The sequence below is a fragment of the Lepidochelys olivacea genome (genome assembly GCF_965140295.1).
Source record: "Lepidochelys olivacea isolate rLepOli2 genome assembly, chromosome: 9".
Taxonomy (NCBI): Eukaryota; Metazoa; Chordata; order Testudines; family Cheloniidae; genus Lepidochelys; species Lepidochelys olivacea.
In genome coordinates this window covers 2,086,550-2,102,804 of record NC_140419.1, presented here as the reverse complement: position 1 = coordinate 2,102,804, position 16,255 = coordinate 2,086,550, and positions in this window count along the sequence as shown.

Sequence of the window (16,255 nt, the reverse complement as noted above, 5' to 3'; positions counted from 1 at the left end):
AGTCTGTACTTTTATGAAATCCCTCTCTGTACAAAAACCCTTTTTCGTTTACTTGACAAGATCACTGTTTGAAATCTCTGTGTAGTGTGAATGTTGCAAAATGTCACATCCAGTGGTCAGTACGCACCTTTTCTCCAGCATGATATCAGTACACTTTTTGGTTGTAATTTATTGCTGATCTGAGACTTAGCATCATGTGTTCCTCGAAAGCTGGGTATTTATTGAATGCAGATGTAATTGAAGGGAAAATAATAAAATTCAGGCTTTGAACACAAAATGTTCATGTCGTATGCACAGTTGAAAAGTTACTAAACCTCCTTGTGGCTGTTTCCCCATCTGTAAAACAATGATAAAGGTACCCCACCTTTGTAATGTGCTTTGAGATCTAGGAACATGGAGCGTTATGCAGTTGCTGAATATGGCTACTGTTTTAATGTATAAATAACACCCTTTGGTTCTGTTTTTTATCAGGTTTTCCTGAAAAATCCCCGGGTTTTGATAAAGTCAGGATTCGGGTTTTACCAGTTTTAACCCACATTCTGCCCCCTCAAAGCCCCCACGGAATGGCGCGGCCCAGCTGCAGAGAGGAGAGTAAAGGCCGTTTGGTGGCTGCTGCTGTGCAGAGGAGGCGTGAGAGGCAGGGAGCTGGGACCCGACAGCTGAGAGGGGCTTCCTGCCTAACTTGCTCCCCTATCACCAGCTCCCTGCCGGTCTCGCTCCCCCAGAGATGGGCAGGGAACCCGGTGACCACCCCAGTCTGCTCTACCTGCCAGACAGAGCCCACTCCTGACTTTCAGCATGGCCCCATGCAGAGTGGCAGGGAGTCGTGTCCTGGCAGCCAAGAATGCTTGACAGCTGCAGAGCCAGGCCCACAGGAAGTGGAACAATCCCTTCACCTCTCCTGCCTTCTGGCCCCTCCTTTTAGTTTTTTTTTTTTACTGATTTTCACCTGTTTTTAATTTTTTTACGCAGACTGATAAATTCCCAGGAAATTGTAAATAAAATAAAAACCAAACCCAATGGGCCTTATATATAAACTACAGTATTTCGCTGGTAGTGTTAATATAGCACTATGTATAGGCATAGTGCTTTACAGATAAACCAGACATGGTCCCTGCTTGAGAAGCTTATCAGCTTTCTCATGGTTTGGTCGTGCATAGATCTTTTTCTCAGTAAGAAAAGGAGGACTTGTGGCACCTTGGAGACGAACCAATTTATTTGAGCATGAGCTTTCGTGAGCTACAGCTCACTTCATCGCATCCGATGAAGTGAGCTGTAGCTCACGAAAGCTCATGCTCTAATAAATTGGTTCGTCTCTAAGGTGCCACAAGTCCTCCTTTTCTTTTTGCGAAGACAGACTAACACGGCTGTTACTCTGAAAACTTTTTCTCAGTGTAAGTGAAATTCTCACAGGCTTTTACACTGCGTACCAGGCTTTAATGTTTGTTAGATTCTCTTATACCACACAGATGTTTAGTAAGACAATGGAATTGAGAATTATGATGATATGGAAGTCAGCTTATCAACAGGTGCGTTCTGGAGTGCTAAACCATGCCTTGAAGATTCAGGAAAATGTTACAAAAACAATTAAAAAAAAATCCTGACAAGTAGCACAGATATTAAAGATGTTGCTTACCTGTTTTGCAAAGCCTAAATCATAGACACAGGAGTACCGGTACCAATAAAAGGTTACATCTTTTACTATTTTGATTTAATGTCGGGCTCATGTCGATTCTATTTTAAGTGTGCGCATGTCCACGCACACACAGTCGTCGGAGTTTTTTGCCTTAGTGGTATCCAGCAGTGGCGTCCCCTTGAGTGCCACGCTCACGTGTTGCTATATCAGACCCCGCCAGCCCTATGCCCTCTCAGTTCCTTCTTACCATAACGGTCAGCAGGCAGACTCAGGTGTTGACAGCCCCACCTGGAAGGGGATTCCTCTGGCATGGAAGGGCAGTTCAGCCCCTTGCTCAGATCCCATCGTCGCAATTGGGCACCCGAGGCCGCGTCTACAACAACGGCGCTGCCTTGGCAGTGTGGCCAGTGGCCAGCGCAGTGGCCTTATTGGAGTGTGTGGGGTGTGCTTGTCATGACAATGCCCCCTTCGCACCCCCTTCGCATCCATGACGATGCCCCCTTCGCACATGCCGCCGCCTCAGAGCAACATTTGACGGTACCAACGGCACCTGGCTCAGAAGATACTGCACCCACCCCTAAACCTCCCTCCCCCACGGTGGATGATGCCCTGGGGCCTCCCCCGGTGGTACAGTCATCATCTTCGTCCCTGGACGAGGTGGTCGCAGGACCCTTGAGGGCCAGCCCGCCAGACGATTTTAAAGAACACCAGGCTCTGCTTTGACGGGTGGCCAAGAACTTGGGCCTAGAGGTGGAGGAGATGGCCGAGCAGGTGGACACCGTGTTCAATGTCCTTTCAGCATCTATCTCACTCGTATCACACTACCAGTCTCAGGGAGTTCCCTTCGTGGCCCTGGCCCCATCACTGACCCTGGTCTGTTATGCTTCAGACCTGGCAGGCTCAGCACACAAGGCTGCTGGCTGTGAGACGATCTGGCCCTCCATATCAAAGTCAGGGAGCTCAGAGCTGTCCGCCTGGTCTGCCAGGCTGTCTTGCCCCACCTGAGGGGCAAGGTGGTGCAGGTACTTATGGACAATACTGCCGTGATGTATTGCATCCACAGGCAGGGTAGAGCCAGGTCTTCGGACCTTTGCCAAGAAGCTTTCCGCCTTTGGGACTTTTGTGCGTGGCATGCCATTTATCTGGTGGCCGCGCATATGCCCGGAACCAGGAACGTTTGCAGATCACCTCAGCAGGACCTTTTCATCTCGCCACAAGTCGTCGCTCCATCCGGAGGCAGTCAGTATTATCTTCCGGAAGTGGGGGACTCCCCAGGTGGACTCGTTCACGTCCCGTGAACAGGAAATGCCACGTGTTCTGTTTGTTCCGGGGAATGGACAGGGGCTCCCTGTCAGAGGCTTTCCTGCTCCCATGGTCGGGGGCCCTGATATATGCCTTCACACCGCTGCCGTTGATCCGCAGAGTCCTCCTGAAAATCAAACAGGACAAGGCAAAAGTTATCCTGGTAGCCCGAGTGGTGTCACCAGCACTAGTTCAGCACGCTGCTGGACCTTTCGGTAGCCGCCCCACTGCGGCTGTCTCTCTGTCCGGACCTGCTGTCCCAGGACCATGGCAGCCTCCTGAACTTGATAGCATGGCTACTCAAGGGGGCACCACAGCTGACCCTACGGATACCGCTAAGGCAAAAATCTCCGACGACCGTACACGTGGGTGTGCACACACCTGGAATGCAATGGGCATATGGGCAACGCATCTTGAAGACCAACAGTTACGAAAAGGGAGGTCACCGTTTTTTACCTCTCCTCACTGAAGTAGTTTAATGCACTGTGGTGTATACAAGGCCCTTCACTGTCCGTTTGTGCTGATTTTTACTGAAAAATTCCTGGGTTTTATAAAAACTTGGTTTTTTTACTCATTTTTTTTTTCACCCAAATTTCGGGCACACTCAAGTACATGAAAGTACTGATTACGTTGGGAAAATCCAGTCCCTTACGTTAGGTAGATGTGTTAGTCTAAGTGTAAATGTGAGGCTGTCTGTTAAAGTAAGGCAGTGTAGTGGAAGATACACACGTGTGTGTTATGTGCACAGACTGTTAACGTACAGTTTATTAAATAAAACCACAGCATAAAACTGCTTTTATTTTCAATACTCTGACTTTTCTCCATTTGTTGCTTTTTTTTCTGTCCTCCTGTCCCAAAATATTAACATCAATATTTCATAGAATCACAGAATATCAGGGTTAGAAGGGACCTCAGGAGGTCATCTAGTCCAACCCCCTGCTCAAAGCAGGACCGATCCCCAACTAAATCATCCCAGCCAGGGCTTGTCAAGCCTGACCTTAAAAACCTCTAAGGAAGGAGATTCCACCACTTCCCTAGGTAACGCATTCCAGTGTTTCACCACCCTCCTAGTGAAAAAGTTTTTCCTAATATCCAACCTAAATCTCCCCCACTGCAACTTGAGACCATTACTCCTCGTTCTGTCATCTGGTACCACTGAGAACAGTCTAGAGCCATCCTCTTTGGAACCCCCTTTCAGATAGTTGAAAGCAGCTATCAAATCCCCCCTCATTCTTCTCTTCCGTAGACTAAACATCCCCAGTTCTCTCAGCCTCTCCTCATAAGTCATGTGTTCCAGTCCCCTAATCATTTTTGTTGCCCTCTGCTGGACTCTCTCCAATTTTTCCACATCCTCCTTGTAGTGTGGGGTCCAAAACTGGACACAGTACTCCAGATGAGGCCTCACCAATGTCGAATAGAGGGGAACGATCACGTCCCTTGATCTGCTGGCAATGCCCCTACTTATACATCCCAAAATGCCATTGGCCTTCTTTACCCAGAAACCTGTGAAGTTCATTTTTTGCTCTAATTTTCATCCACTTTTTATTTTTTGTAATAAACACTTATAAATTCCTGGTAAATTTTAAACAAAATAAAAACAGCAAATGAAGGGCCTTGAGTATACAGTACAGATTAACAGCTCCCTCTGATAATTGAGAGGGCATGTCAATTATATTAAACAGATTGTACCTTGCTAATAATCTCATTGTAAAATTAAATGACCAGTTGAAATACTGAAACGTTCAGAAAGCAAAACAGAAGTGAAGCATGTACTTCCTGATCTGTGCACGTTCACCAGTTGGTTTTACGTGTTCCTGCCTCTTTAAAGTTCTTCTTGCATTAAGGAAGGTGGTGGTTTGTCTTTTTTCAGGAAATTAATGTCATTCAGAGGAATTCTCACGCAAGACAATAGAAATTTGAAAGGGGCAGAATTGTGCCAGTTATTACATTAATATGCAATTTTAAACAAATGAGAGAATGACCTAGATCTGAATTCACTGAAAAGATGCTATCTGGTTGGTCGTGCCAGTGTATTTTGTGTCTTAGCCAATCCGAAACCAGCCTACCTGTTCACCAGAGCTGATTTTATGCTGATATTGTGTTAGTGGTTTTTGCCTGGGGAAGGAGTTGCTATTTAGGAGGAGGTTGTGCTTAACTCTTCAGTAATTAAAGATTAGCCATTCAGCAACATAACCAGACAAGACAGATTACAGTTGGTAAAATACCAGAAGTTAGACATTTATGAAGATGTCTGAGTGCAAAGAAAATGCTTAATGGATTTTTCCTTTTAATTATCTAAAACCAGCATAATGAGAGAGATTTGCTGCCTTCATTTATCTTGAAACTATATTAAAATAAAATTACTTTAATTACCATTATGATTTGTACAAGGGAAAGAGCAAATTATCCAAAAACTCATTATGTGCTTTAAAAAGTCAAGCTAGCCAACACAGTATATTTTGTGACAAGTAAAACCAGTATGGCAAAGTCTTTAGCAGATAGATGGGAAACGACCTTAAACTGTGACCTTTTACATTCCCAGCACTTTATATTTATGATTGCACTAGACTTGTAAAAGCATGTAATGTTTTTACATTAAACATGACACCTCTCAGAGGCTGTGTAATGTAACTGTAATTTCTGTATACTTCAAGCAGTAAAGATTAAGCCATAACATTAGTGCAGCTTTATGAGAGATGATATAGGTTCATTCTTGACCCCTCAGCTGTCTACAGTAGGGGTGATTTCCTTTCCAATGCACAGCGATTGCTATCCTGTAAACATATTACCTGGCATTGACGTTTCCCATTCATGTAATGGTGAACGAATGTACCCAGGCTTTCGCGGGAATTTCTTCAATGAAAAAGTAACAAAAGCATTTCAGAAATGTTGCTTATTTTTCAAGTACACTGACTTCTTTCTTCTAGAGATTGTTATCTAGAGGTTCAGATACAGGACAGTTAAAAGACCTAGAAATGTGCTGAAAGCAAAGCATTCTGATCTAGAGTGTAGTCAGACTTGAAATAGAAGAAACAAGTTGATCTCTTAGCCGGCGAGAGGTGCGGTGTTACATATTTGATCACCTGGGCATTTTTATTTGTTATTACTAGTTGCAATTCATCTGATATTTTAGGTGAACACAGCTATGGCTGAAAAATACATAAAGTTCATGTAATATATTTCTAGAGGGTGAGATATTCAGAGTTTGGGACGCCGCCTAAATAAGGATATTCCTCACATGTTCAAGTGTATAATAAAACTCATTAATAGGTTTTCATTGGTCTCTTGTTGAGAAATGGAAACACTTCTGGAATGCCAGGCCTCTGGACTTCATTCAAAGCCCTTTGAAATCAGTTCAGAATTACGGACCTCATTGTGCTTTGAGTCAGGCCCTTTTGGTGATTGTTATGGAATCTTTTTCTGTAACAGAATTTGTTACACTAAACATCTCAGTTGTGATGGTCCCTCTGTTTTTGTGAATGTGAAGTGTAGAATGGAGTTTAGCAGCAGGAATGTGCTTTGTGAATGATCAAACCTGTCCTGTTTACAGCTGGCCCCACATCCTCACCCAACTAGTCTGTGGGGTCTTGGGATCACTGTCAGGGAACCTCATAATCCCGGTACTAATTTGTCACTGACCAACAAGCTGGTATGCTGCCTCCCCGGCCATACTTTTCTTTTTCTCAGGAAGCAACTGGCTGCAGTACTTCATTTATCAAGGTCTAAAAACTGGTGCATTTCCAGAAGGGCAGGAAGAGTAGACCAAGATTTGGCTACAATCCTTGGAAAATCTGCTCTGCCTTCCAGCCAGCCTGAACCACAGTTAGCGCACCTACTGCTGCCTCCACCATACAGGAACTGTCCCAGCCAAGATGTTCCTAGATTTTAAGGCTGGAAGAGATTATTATGAACACTTAGTCTGGCCTCTGCGTAGCCCAGGCCAGAGACTTTCACCCAGTGAGTCCTGCATCCAGCCCAATAACTAACAGTTGATTTTAATGCCATTCTCCGTCATTAATCTTTCCAAATAAGAGGAAAGTTGTGCAAGAACAGTCTACTCCAGGTATTTCAGAATTCTTAAAACAGCGTTTTGCCAAATCTCCAGTGTGATTTCCTGCAGCGCTTGGTGTTTAGATATGGCACATTCACTGCAGCTCTCTACAATGGGTCTGTTCTGGTTCATGTGAAAATCAACATCCTTTTTTGTGTAACTGCCTGACAGGATGCTACAATACTATTAGCATTTGCAAAGGGTTTGTTCTGCCTAATCGTGCAACCCCCAGATCTTGGGCTGCTCAGTTTGTGTTTCTCTATTATGCGAAAGACACAAAGAAGCTGAAGGCTGGCAAAGGCCTGTCAAATCTTGTAATGTAGCAACCGACCCCAAAGCTTCATTCTGCTTTATAGCATCCCTTGTTCCCTGTCCCACCCCTTTCCCTGAATGGGCTCTGAGGTAGGTAAATGAATTCAGCAGTATGGTGGGCGGACGATTCCTTTCTGACCTCATTCCTGTACCATTTGTTTCCAGGCTTGTCGGAGGAAAAGGGACATCTCACAATCTTTTGTTTCCAATAATTTTCCTGCAGGTTGGGGAGTTAATGCAGCCCTTGTCTGAAGCCGTCCGAGCCGAAAGCTTTCTGGGTATGAGCTGGGACAAGCTCAGCCCTTTCAGAAGGGCCAGATTAAAGGGGAAAACTGCTCCCAGGAGTCCTTTCACATGTGGGCACATTAGACACCTGGACACCTTTTTTCCGTGCATGGGTGTGTTTACATCCTCAAAAAGAAAAGGAGGACGTGTGGCACCTTAGAGACTAACCAATTTATTTGAGCATAAGCTTTCGTGAGCTACAGCTCACTTCATCGGACAGCTCACGAAAGCTTATGCTCAAATAAATTCGTGAGTCTCTAAGGTGCCACAAGTCATAGAATCATAGAATATCAGGGTTGGAAGGGACCCCAGAAGGTCATCTAGTCCAACCCCCTGCTCAAAGCAGGACCAATTCCCAGTTAAATCATCCCAGCCAGGGCTTTGTCAAGCCTGACCTTAAAAACCTCTAAGGAAGGAGATTCTACCACCTCCCTAGGTAACGCATTCCAGTCTTTCACCACCCTCTTAGTGAAAAAGTTTTTCCTAATATCCAATCTAAACCTCCCCCACTGCAACTTGAGACCATTACTCCTCGTTCTGTCATCTGCTACCATTGAGAACAGTCTAGAGCCATCCTCTTTGGAACCCTGTTGTCCTCCTGTTCTTTTTGCGAATACAGACTAACACGGCTGCTACTCTGAAACTTTACATCCTCATACGCTCTTGCCTGCAAATGTTTTATCTTCAGAACATCTGAGCGATTGAGTTCCTCCTCCAGTAAAGTGGAGACGGGAGCTAATAAACCACTGTCTGGGGTGGGATGTTTGAGACTGTTGTTATAGCTGAAGACGCCTCAAGGGCCTCCTTCCTGTGAGTCCAGATGATGAACGTGTCATCAGTATAGCGCAAGTAGAGTAGGGGTATTAGGGGACGAGAGCTGAGGAAGTGTTGTTCTAAGTCAGCCATAAAAATGTTGGCATACTGTGGGGCCATGCGGGTACCCATAGCAGTGCCGCTGATTTGAAGGTATAAGTCGTCCCCAAATCTGAAATGGTTGCGGGTGAGGACAAAGTCACAAATCTCAGCCACCAGGCTTGTCGTGGCCTCATCAGGGTTACTGTTCCTGATGGCTTGTCGTCCATCCTTATGTGGAATATTGGTGTAAAGAGCTTCTACATCCATGGCGGCCAGGATGGTGTTTTCCTTTTTATGGCTGACGTAGAACAATGCTACATTGATGACATCTTCATCATATGGCCTCACAGGAAGGAGGCCCTTGAAGAATTCCACCTGGATTTCAACAATTTCCACCCCACCATCAACCTCAGCCAGGACCAGTTCACATAAGAGATCCACTTTCTGGACACTACAGTGCAAATAAGTGATGGTCACTTAAACACCACCCAATAGCGGAAACCTACTGATGGCTATGCTTAGCTACATGCCTCCAGCTTCCATCCAGGACACATCACAAGATCTATTGTCTGCAGCCAAGCCCTAAGATACAACCGCATTTTCTCCAACCCCTCAGACAGAGACAAACACCTACAAGATCTTTATCAAGCATTCTTAAAACTACAGTACCCACCTGGGGAAGTGAGGAACCAGACTGACAGAGCGAGACAGGTATCCAGAAGTCACCTACTACAGGCCCAACAAGGAAAATAACAGAACACCACTGGCCATCACATACAGCCCCCAGCTAAAACCTCTCCAGCACATTATCAACGATCTACAACCTGTCTTGGAAAAAGATCCCTCACTCTGACAGACCTTGGGAGACAGGCCAGTCCTCGCTTGCAGACAGCCCCCCAACCTGAAGCAAATACTCACCAGCAACTACATACCACACCACAGAAACACTAACCCAGGAACCAAACCCTGTAGCTAACCTCATTGCCTAATCTGTCCCCATATCTACTCTAGCGACACCATCAAAGGGCCCAGCCACATCAGCCACACCATCAGGGGCTTGTTCACCTGCATGTTTACCAATGTGTTATATGCCATCATGTGCCAGCAATGCCCCTCTGCCATGTACATTGGCCAAACCGGACAATCCCTACGTAAAAGAATAAATGGACACAAATCGGACATCAGGAATGGTAACATACAAAAGCCAGTACAGTCTTCCTGTACATTTTATAGCAGATTTAAAAGTAGCTATACTTGAACAAAAAAGCTTCAGAAACAGACTTCAAAGAGAAACAGCAGAACTAAAATTCATTTGCAAATTTAACGCCATTAATCTGGGCTTGAATAGGGACTGGGAGTGTCTGGCTCATTACAGAAGCAGCCTTGCCTCTCCTGGGATTGACACCTCCTCGTCTGTTATTGGGAGTGGACCACATCCACCGGGCTCCCATTGGCCCTGTCAGCACTGGTTCTCCACTTGTGAGGTAACTCCCTTCCCTTCTTCTGTCATTATATAATGCCTGCATCTGTAATTTTCACTCCATGCATCTGAAGAGGTGTTTTACCCATGAAAGCTTATGCCCAAATAAATCTGTTAGTCTTTAAGGTGCCACCAGATTCCTTGTTGTTTTTGTGGATACAGACTAAGATGGCTACCCCCTGATACATAGAATCATAGAATATCAAGGGTTGGAAGGGACCTCAGGAGGTCATCTAGTCCAACCCCCTGCTCAAAGCAGGACCTAATCCCCAACTATGAGTTGATTTCCCATCTCCTGAGCAGGGCATTGGGACCTATGCTCAGAATGTTTCCAGGACGGGGCGCTCACTCCCCGAGCAGGAGAGATTCGTCTCCTCAGAGACATGCCACAGGAGAGGCAGAGAAAGGTGGCCTGTTGCAAGGGGTGTGGGGTGGCTGCCACCACACCTACTGAGCTGCAGTATCCTGCCATATGTGGTTAACTTTGCCATAGATCTTATATATTTACCCTCTGTACGATCAGGAAAACGAAATGTGTTGTCTTACTCGTGGCCTAAGCCTCCGACATGGTAACAACACCCAAGTGTTATCTGCTCAAGGCAGGAGAGGCCTGTCACACAGGGGTGTTAATCGGAAGTACCTCTGCAGTCATGGAATCTGGTCATAGAAGCACAAACTCTCACACTCTCTCTCACACACACACTCACACACACACACACACATCCCTTGCAGGAGGGCACTGTCAGGCTGAATGAATTGGCCCTGGGAGCAGATCCTCAGCTGCTTTATTAACCCCTGCAGGCAGTGAAGCTGGGACAATTTACACCTGCTGAAGCTCTGCCCAGGGTATTTTTTTAGACACACAAACTTCCTTCCACGATGTTTGCAACACTAACATTGCAGCAGTGCGTTAACACAGGAGAACCAGAAAGTGAAACCGCCGGTAAACCAGCGGGAAATTGGCTAGTCTCTTTTCAGTGTCCGTATGAGAGAAAAGCATGAATAGTGAAAAGTAAATCTGATTGTATAAGCTTTTTCAGTCTGAATGATCTCAGAGGGTGCTACTGACCCGGCTCAGGCTATCTTGTGTTTTACCCTCAATTTTCAGTGTGCCAGGGTAGTGTGTCTAGACTCCAGCTGGGAATGAGCCTCCGAGCCTGGGGAGACCGACTCACTCTCGACCTAGTGCACTAAACATAGCAATGTGGATGTCCCGGCTTGCCTCAGGGGCTTTGAAAGGGGATGCTGCTTCACCACAACGGTGATATCTTGACATAACCTCGACACAGAAAATTTTCTTTGGGGTGGGTCCACTTCTAAAGTGCAACAATCATAAGACAAATAGCATGAAATCCTTAGAACAAATTTCCACCCCGTGAAGGTGCACAGCATGTCTCCTTAGATAAACTTCCGCACACCTCACTTCCTTTGTGGTACTATTCTGTATCTGAGGGGGAAGACCAGCTCACCTAAATCTCAAACACACCACGCCTGAAAGCTCCTTGTTTGTGGAAACAGTTATGGTAGTTCTAGGGCAGACTAAAGAGGGCGTATTTGTAAGAAGCCCCAGGAGGCTGCTCGTGAAAGGCTGGGTTCTTGGACAGTGATTTAAGGCTGGTGATAGCTACTCGCTTGACATCGCTCTGCGTGACACATTCCCTATGTTTCCACAGGTAAGTTCAGTGTGAGCAGTTAGTGCAATCTCCCTCCACGCTGGCCCCTGCCATCCCTCATCCGCTAGCTTAGGACCCGAGAAGGCAATGCCGTCTCTGCTCCCATCAGTATTTGGTGCCTTTGCTGAGACCTGCCAGGAGAGGGGCTAATTGGGCTGTTGGCTTTTGGAAGGTGACCACCTGGCAACCGGACGTAGACAACCAGCTCCTCTCCTAGACACCACGAGACAGCCGAGCAAGGGTTTTTAACTGTTCCGTCTGTTTGCTCTCCTGCCACTACAGTGACATTGGTAGCCCACGTGTGATGCTGTTGCAATAAGAAGCACAACCTTTCTTGGCCAGTCACCTCCTGTTTAGGACTATTATGTGCCCACAAGGTTATCCACGGGTTATGTTTGAAACCACACTTTGCTTGGGGAAAATGCCCCCTTCCCTCCCCCCGCCACCCAATCACTGCCCAGGAGGCTGTGGCCACACGAAAAGCCCCTGGTGGCCGCATTTAGCATATCTGGCAACGAATCACTGCCAGTGACTGGAAATGCAGCTGGTGGGAGGGTGACGTGAAATATTCTCCCTGCACCCTGCTTTGCTGCATTTCCTCACACACTCTGGGTGCCTTTTCTTTTCCTGCTCCAGCGCTCTCCCACCCCCCTGGCACGTCAGTTACACCAGCTCCAGGTAACGGCCTCTGGCCTGTTATGCAGGCGACCAGGGTGGTCCCAGCTGGCCTGAAAAATCGATGAAAGTATCATTTACTCTGCCATTTACATCACTTCTGATGGCAGCTCCTGGTGTCTGATTTGCTGGGGGTGGGGGGGTGTCCATCTGTCCATCCCCGCACATGTATCCAGTGGAAAGCTGTTTTAGTTTGTGTCTGGTGCTGCCGAGATCCCAACTTGCTGTCTGTCCTCTGCACGGCAGGAATAGAATTTACTTGGGCGCCTAATACAGTCTGAAGAGTAAACACTATTAGTAGATGAGCAGTAGAGAAGAAACACGGAGGCCTGGCCGGTGGCAGATGCTTACTTTCATGTGGAGATGAGGGGATGCTCTGGCATACACTGGGGCACAGAACAAGCTCTGGATGAAACCTAGCTTGGGGATGAAAAGGCTTCTGGGCTTTGGGGCTGAGGAGGGCGGGGGGGGGGGGGATTATGAGAATATTCATGACTCCTAAGGATCAGCAGGTGAGACCTAGAGGCCCCACGGCTCATCCCTTTGGCAAACAGTGCCCAAAGGCCTGGTTCCCAGGATGACAGGATAGCAACAGGGTTCCTGATCTCTCTCTTTTTCTTATTCTTCTCTAAAAAGGGCTGCAACGGTTTTGCCACTTGTCCTGAGCAGAAGCACGGACTGTCTCTTTCATTTCTAAAGAGCAACTGTGTGGCCAAGCCAGGAGTCTTGTGACATTACTTGAGAAACAGAATGGTATCTTAGCATCCGAGACCCCTTTTATTACCCAAAGAAAAGCCTTTCTTACAGCCTAGATAAGCTGGAGAGGAATCTCCATGACATATGTTCATTGTCTTAGGACAGCAAGGGACAAAGCCAACCTGTGTGACTCAGTTCCAAACCATCCCAGGGGTTTTCATGCATATTCTGGTGTATTTACTGGGCGGTGGCCCTCGGCACATCTGAGTGTCTCCTCGTTTTGGGAGTAGCAGCGGGACTCTAGAAGAGGCAGGACACTGGATAGGGGAATGGAGTGATGAGTAGAGGGTTCATGTACGCGAGGACGGCCTGAATGGGGGACCCTAATCCGGCATTTCACAGTGAAATGTGAAGTGGTTTATTGCCAATACAATTATAACTGCGGCCTAGGGCTGATTTCCTCTCTCAAGGGCTCCAGTAAGGAAAAGTGCCCAGGAAAGGGGGTTTACACAATTGATAGGCCCTGCTCAAGACACACACTGGCTGTGGCTTCCAATCCTGCCAGATTGGATTCACTCTCATTTTTTATATCTAAGAGAGGAAAGGCTTTGCAGGTTGCTGAGTGACGTCTCCCAGTCCTGCCAGTTGTCCCAGTGCCAGGAGCACCAGGGGGAGCTGGGTGCCGCAGGCTGGGACGGAGGAGGCCGGATCCTACACAGAGTTTCTCACGTGCTGAACTTTTTGCGCTGTGAGAAGCGCTGGGCTGATTCTCAGCCCCTACAGTTCAGCATGTGCATATGTCTGCACGGGGTCGGGGCCCTGGAGGAAGGGGAGCACTTTTGATTTTTATTGTAACCCAGCTCGGTGGTGGTTGGTGCTTTCCCCTTGCCAGGCAAGAAATCCCCTGGAGGATGCAGCAACGGAAGCTGCAAGCCCGGGGGAGGGAGTGAGCTCTCCTGTAACCGAGCACAAGCCAGAGCTAAGTTTAGCGCCACTTTCTCACGTGCACTAATGATGACAGCAGTTAGGCAGTAGAAATGATTTAACTATGACCTGAGTCCTGGTCTACGCTACAGAGCTCGATCGACGTAAGGCAGTTCACATTGACCTAACTCAATAAGCGTCTACACTAGAATTCTGCTCCGACTGATGTTACTCGCCCATTGCACTGACGTAATAACCCCACCTCTGCCAGAGGCATAGCACTTAGGTGGATGTAGTTGGGTTGACGCCGCGTCAGGGTAGATGCTGCTTTGCTTACGTTGACTGCTGCTGCTTTTAAAGCGCCATCCCCCAGGGCCCCAAACGGGCAGTTAAATGGGTGCGAGCGCGTCTCGTGAGGCTACGCACCCCTGACACGCGGAGCGTGGTGTGGATGTGCAAAACTGATTCGATTCCTGCGGTGGCTGTGCGTCAACACGACTTAGGTTGACTTAATTCTGTAGCGCAGACTTGCCCTGACGATCCAATTGGTGTAAGCGCTCCGGGCGACGACGCGGGCCCAAGGAGCAGAGCGTGGCCGTGCAAAAGCGATTCAGTTACTGCAGTGGCTGTCCGTAGATGTAACTTAGGTCATTCGTTTTGTAGTGGAGACTGGCCCTGACTTACATCGAGGTGCAGCCACCGCAGAAAGGACATCGGTTTTGCACATCCACACAATGCAGCTTGTTTCGGCAGCCCACGCCTTTACTAGGAGCCTTTGCACCGATTTAACTGCCAGTGTGGGGCACTGGGGGGCGGCAGTGCGGCAAATACACGGACACTGTCTTGACCCGACTGCTCCGCCTCTCGTGGGGGGAGGTATTAGGTCAGCGTAGCGGGCGAGTTACTTTGGTGGGAGCCACGTTGTGGGGCAGACGGCTACAGAGTTAGGTCTGCATAAGCTGCCTTACGTCGACCCAGGTCTGCAGTATAGACCAGTCCTTGGTCTTTAAAGAGACATAACTAGGTAATTAAATCTGTTCTCCCCTCTCCCCCTTATTTCTTAGGGCCAGGCTACACAGCTAACCCTGCACAGGGCTCCAATGTGATGAGAGGGTGCCAGAAGCTTTCCTCCTCGTGTGCTCTTGCATGAATTGGGTGTAAGAAGTTTGCTCGTCTCCCCCAATGGGATGAGGTTCAGGCAGGGCCATGCGCTGCCCAGGCCCAGAGAGCAGCACGTGCTTCCCCTTCTCCTGGGGTGGGTCGGGGTCTCTGCCGCTACAGCCCACGCTGCCCGGGAGCCCCCAGCCGCGATTCGTGCTGCGCCGGCCCCTCCCTGCACAGGCCGAGACTCTCTCATCTGACGCTGAACTGGATCAGGAGGGCGACTTTTACTTGCACAGCCTAATGGACGATCAGCCACGGCTTCTCGGCTGCACCAGTGCGGGGCTGTCTGCAGGCACAAGGTATCATGAGGTACGAAGTGTTAATGAGCTTTAGCAACTGCTCGCTTTTCTGCTTCCTCCAGGCCCCAGGGCAGAGCACTCACTAGGCCCCCTAGAAAGGGATGGCTGAGCTTTGCCAGGCTGCCGGAGCCGGGCCCCAGGCTGCCGCTGGCCCGGTGTCGCGTCCCCACATGGCGCGGAGCTGGCCCACGTGCGGCAGCTGGTGCACGCACGCACAAGTCGTGCCCCCACGGCCCTGGGTCCGCCTGACATTTGGGGGGTGCTGCACCTGCGCTGGCTGGTGCCCAGTAAGCTGCGGCCGGGCGCACTCTTCTGACACGGCCAGGGCTTCCACGTGCCCCCGGCTACCTTCGCCGCTGCCGGTACCAGCCCGCGAGCGCCTAGGAGCCCTGCGGCCCGGCCAGGCGATTGCCCCCTTTGCCCCTCTCCTCCCGCCCGTCGGCGGGTCTGGCTTCATCCATGTTTGCTGAAGCCCCTAATTCCCACCGGAGAAGCGGCGTCGGACCGTTCTGAAAGGCCGTCCGTGGAACTCTCGGGAGCATCTCACCAGTTCCACGAAGGGGGTTTGCAGCGTGTTTGAACGAGCCATTTGAACCACCACTTGTCATTGCAAGCTGCCCCCAGGGAACTGTCCAGCTTTGGCAGCGCGGCTGCACGTGACGTAACGGTGCTTCCCAATACGAGCATTTGTTTGTTGTAGCCCAAGGACAGGGCAACAACTAGAGGTAGACTATTTTCCTGTTACTCTGAATGTAAGGCCACAGGATCTAATGCTGCGGCTGGAATTTGGTCACCAGCCATTGAAAGGGAATTCCCATCTGGTCAATCTAGTTTTTCTAATAATTGATGCATCTAAGTCAACAGACTGAGCAGACACTACTCACTTTGCCTCTTGGCAAATAT